Source organism: Ursus americanus, chromosome 22 (assembly GCF_024610735.1).
Source record: "Ursus americanus isolate L20-20 chromosome 22, mUrsAme1.1.p, whole genome shotgun sequence".
Lineage (NCBI taxonomy): Eukaryota > Metazoa > Chordata > Mammalia > Carnivora > Ursidae > Ursus > Ursus americanus.
Window position 1 is genome coordinate 36,754,578 of NC_142148.1, and position 5,443 is coordinate 36,760,020.

A 5,443-nucleotide genomic window follows, 5' to 3' on the forward strand; every position below is an offset into this window, starting at 1 on the left:
GCCCCTCAAGAGAGCCTAGAAGGTTCTTTCTTCACTGAAGCTATGAAACATACATTATTGAGGAAGAGAACTTGTTTTGTTTTGGGAGGAAAATCATGCTCAGAGACTGAGTTTGTCTTTGCCAATGATTTATTTAACACAGATTCACTGTGGAATTTAATGAGCCAATAGCATACAAGATAATGCCTCTTGATACACTAATAAAGAAATAACATACTCCAAATCAATGATAATCATACTGTTGTCCCAGGCAGGGAGAGGGGGTTAATGAAAGAAATAAAGTTCAAATTTAGTGGAGGTTTACCTTTATAGTGAGTTGATACTTGGGAGGGAGAGGCTTAGCCAACTGAGAGTTGCCATCCAGCTGCCGGGCAAAAGTATAAGCCCCTTGCTGCTAGAGCACACTGCTGGGAAACAACGGGACCGATGTTGACCCACAAACAGATTGTCTCCTGGGCCACCTCATAGTTTTCACCACCGCCCGGAAGATTCACCTCTACTGCGCAGGAGCTAATTGTTCCAAGGTCATTGGAGAGCCATTTAGATCAGTAAAGTGCCTCTTAGCCCAAACCAGACACATTTGGGTAAACCTCACAAACTCTCACTATCTATAGTCAAAATGTCCCCTTCACATAGTTGCTTCTTCCTATGTCTTCATAGATGAGCCTTGAGCGGGGTGGGAGGGGGTGGGGGTGGGCAGCAGCTGAACTACTAAATTCTGAATGGTGAAAACAGAGGAAGTAATGACGTCCTGACACAACTTACTTTATTCTTGTATCAAAACAAATTTTTTGTCTTTGTCATAAATAAGTGGATTAAAACAAACCTCATTTAGGTCAAAACAAGTGGATTTGAAATTATATCAAACCGATACATGACAGAACTACAGTGGATAATCTTGAGGCACAGGGAACTGGTGGAAGGTGCTGCTGTTGAAATGGGTTTCCTTGATTCTCACGGGGAAGCCAGAATCCCGGGTGGCAGAGATTGAGCGGCTGAACGGCTACCATGCCAGGGAGCGGGTAATCCAATGCTCTGACCTGCGGGGCACTTCGAATTGTAACTAATTCAATCTTGGGCTCCTTGGGTTCCAAATATTTGGACAAGCTACCAAATTTATTTTATTTTTGAAGAGAGAGAGAGACAGAAAAGAAGAAAAAGGAAGAGAAAGAGGGATAAAGACAGCTGTTGAACAGAAAGCTGATTTGATCCACAAATTCAGATTGTCTTACTCAGTTCCCAAGCCTGAATTGGCTGTCTTTCTCCTCCTCCTTCAACTTCTTACCCTTTTTCTTCTTCCACAGTGAATAGAAAAAAACAAAACCAAAACGGAAACACACAAACCTACAGAATAAGAAGTAGGGTATTTAGTTTTATTGGACCTAGCTTTATCTTGATAAATTAAGTTATCAAATGTCTTTCCTTCAAGTTTCTATCGGCTCAAAGTGAGGCCTCACTGCACTTCATCACCCCAAGGACACAAGGAAGTTTTCTTCTCTGTGCAAGATTCTTTGCCTTGTTTTGGAAAGGGAGACAGAAACTGAGCTACATTTTCCAATTTTTATTTCTTTTCCATTTTTAACCCCAAGTGTCTTGAACATCGCCTAACTCAAAATAAATGGTCAATAAATGTTTCTGAATGAATTGATGCTTTGTAATATTCTGTAATTTTACTTAGGATGTTCCATTGAATTTTGAATGCAGTGGAGATGAACAATGTATAAGATTGCAGCCTGGGAGTCATTAACAGAACTTTCCACCATACTAACAAGTGTTCTTTCCTATAAGAGAATAGTTTTTCAGCATCCACACAGGCCTTGAACTGTTCCATAATCCCAATCTTTAAAACTATTTTAAAAGTCAAGAGTTTCTAGAACTTTCACATTTGAGTTACCTCCCTGTGGAGTCTTTGAGCTTGTGACTATTGCTTCTTTGGGTGGCATGCCCAAAATCTAGCACTGTTTTTCAGGTGCCACAAAGTAGATTGGTAAGATATCACCCTTCCTCCTGGTCAAGACTTTATCAATGCAGAATATTTTAGGCTAGGTTTCTGGTAAGCAGAGTCTGAGATGGTAGAATAGGGAAGGGATTACCTGAGAGATTTCTTTCAGAAGAATGGGAGTAAGGGAAGAAGGTTGGCCAGTGGGAGGAGCTGAGCCAGCATGTTATTTTGTGTGTTCTCATTACCAATTCTGAAAGATGACCCAGTGGTCACCTTAACAACCTCCGTTTTGACCTCAGTTTGTACTTTCTAAGTAAGTAAGTCTTTTTCCCACTTACCTTCTAACTCAGCAAAAAGACCCAGCTGGTAAAGCTTTCTGTAATGGGAATTGAAACTACCCCCCTAAGCAATGACAACTGCCCTGACACCAACAAGACCTGGTGTGACCGACCCCAAGACAATAATCAACCTGACCTTTACCACCCACCTGCATGTACCCACCAAACTTTGCCCCACATTTTCCTTATATAAATTTAGAAGTATTTTCAGCACTTCGGAGACAGCCTTTGGGACACCAGTCTGCTGTCTTCTCAGTGTTGGCCTCACTGAAATAAATTCCTTTCTTGTTTCACCTCCACTCCTTTCCCTGGATTTTGTCAGCAGCTAATAGCTGAACCTGGTCTGTTTGGGAACCCTGGAGTCAGGTGCTTTTGCACTTTTGACCCCAGTTCCAACTCCAGTATGTGTGTGGGAGGAGACAGAGGCTTCCCTACACTAATAAGCAAGTCTGAGGATTTAACCCAATTTAGATACTGTCTACCTGGAGATAGCATCAGATTCTATAGGTTTATCACTGAGTTCCATAAAAATACCCCTCACACCCCCCACCTCAGATACCAGTTGCAAGCACAGGTTACCTGTATTTCTGACTAACTGACTATAAATCAAAGGTGCCCACGATCTTCTCCTTGTGTTCCATTAATTTGCTAGAGGGGCTCACAGAACTCAAGGAAACATTTACTTAGTAGATTACCAATTTATTATAAAAGGATATAAATCAGGAATAGCCAGATGGAAGAGGTGCATAAGACAGGTATGGGGACAGGGAGAGGAGCTTCCACACCCTCCCAAGGTGCCACTCTTCCAGCACTTTCATGAGTTTATCAACCTGGAAGCTCTGTCCTTTTGGGTTTTTTATAAAGGGTTCATTATGTAGGCATGACTGATTAAATCACTGGCCATCCATGACTGATCTCAATCTCTAGCCCTTCTCCCCTAACCAGAGGTGGGGGTCCGGTGGGGATGGAGAATGGAAGTTCCACTCCTCTAATCACCTGGTTGGCTGTCTTAGCAGCCAGCCCCCACCCTTAGGAGCTTTCCAAAAATCACCTCCTTCACATAACAAAAGACACCTTTATAGCTCTGCTCTCATCACTTAGGAAATTCCAAGAGTTTTAAGACTTTTGTGCCAGAAATGGGGGTAAAAGCCAAATATGTATTTCTTATAAATCACAATATCACACATGTGGTCTCAGCTGGAGTCCAGACTAATCACACAAGGAGCTCTAGAAGGTGAATTGCAACAGAGTTGGTCCCACTCCCAAGGCAAGGGATCTCAGTAGTCTCTTGTAACTGTAATTTCATCAGTTATTGGCTGCAGGCTACCCCAGCTTAGAGTGTTACTTACCCAGATTCCTATCAGCCAAAGGCAAATTCTTCTCCAGTGAGGCCAGTTCTGAGCTAGTAGCAATCAACACTCAGATGCTAATGGCTAGGTGCACAAGTCCCATACAGCAGATCTGGGCAGGGTACCAACAGTGTCTCTTCAGAGCCTAACATGAGATTGGACTCTACTGGGGGCATTACATTTGTTATTTATATTGGCTTTCTCATCTACTAAAATCAATAAGTATTTTTCATATCTACTGCTGTCCAAGTCTGTATACTCCTTTCTGCTTTTGTACAGATTAGTTTTTAACCTCTGTAAAATATTGCATTCCCCTCTTTTAGGTGTCCTCTCATTATATTTTCCCCTTCTACTCAGCCTATCTGTATCATTTTGGATGTTACCATCCAATTCTTCATAAACCACCTGACATCGGGTGAACACCTGTTTGAGTTCTCATTAAAAATAGACTGATTCTGTCAGTAACATATGGTCTCTGAGTGTTCAGTCCCATCTACTAAAGCCCCAATATCCAGAATGTCAGAATCAAACTCAGCTAATGCCTATCACTTTGAAATCAACATTTTGCTTTCTGAGAAATTTCATACCTTTGAGGATAAAAGGTTTCAGTGGTTCAAAGAAAATGGTTCTGAATTCGTCAGATCAAAAGATTGTCAAGGAAATGTTTGGGTTGCCCTCCCCATCCCCTATTTAGAATTTACTTCCCGAGCATCCAGTCCCTAAGCCAGCAGAGGTTTTTTCAGCTGGCTTTTTTTCTGATCAACAGCAAAATAAATCATTCCCTTCATGGGAACCCTGAGTCCTCAAAGCCTGAGAGGTTAATGCAGACAGGGTCTGGTTGCCTGAGGTCCAAGCTGTACTTTCTGGCCACATGGGTGGTTAATGCAATCAAGGTTGAGATTAATTAAATTAAAAGTCTGGTTTTATTGCTCAGAAAATACAGCAAATTCAATAGTGTTTGACAGCCTGGAGCTGGAGGCCTGGCTCTAATGTGATCACTGCTAGATGGGTGTAGCCAGACACCATGTCATTTAGGAGGCAGACCGCCTCTATGCCAGTTATGGGCTGTGTCCACCGTACATTTCGAAGACTTTAGTGAGCAATCAACATAATCTGCATTTACCTCCACAGGTACCTGTCCAGGACTGAGCCTGGCACCTTCTAAAAACCCTGCTCAGTTAACTAGTCACCCCTGCAATGAGCCTAGAGCCCCTGTTCTGCTATGGTTGGAAAACTTAGGTACCAGCTCTTTTAATTTCCCAAACACTGTCCCACTATGTCCTACTTTAGGAATTGCCTTCCAAAAAGACATGTGTGTAAAAATCTTTTTCCCTGGAATGTTGAAGGAGACCAGTCTAGTCGTATCTATCATGAAGCAGGGACAACATATGCCCTTTGCCATGATCTTTTGCAGTAGGCTCTTGATGAGGGTGGGGTGTGGGGATAAAACACAGACTTTAGAAATGGAGATATAGTTTTGATTTCTGCCTTCATAATTTACTCATCATACACTTCTGATAAATTACCTAATCTCTCTATACCTCTAACGTGGGGCTCAAGATACCCACCTGTAAGACTAAAGATTAAAAATAATGTAACTTGCAATGTAGCATTCATTGAAAGTCTGCTGTGCTTTCTCGTTCTTATCATCACCATTAACCTAAGTTACACAGGCTTGAAGGGATCAGGAGGCGGTCCCAAGAATGCTCCATCCTTACCCTTTCTCTTAACAAAATAGCCTCTTACGAAAGTAAATTATGTTAGCCACTTTCACCTTAGCATGAATTCAATCCTAAATGTGACTCCTCTCAGAT

General features: G+C 42.0%; 1 long non-coding RNA gene across 10 annotated transcripts in view; it reads left to right on the plus strand.

The window, feature by feature from the left end:
* LOC123799865 (uncharacterized) overlaps positions 1-5,443 on the plus strand; it is a 503,415-nt gene that overhangs the window by 348,054 nt on the left and 149,918 nt on the right. The gene's annotated exons all lie outside the window — the stretch shown is intronic.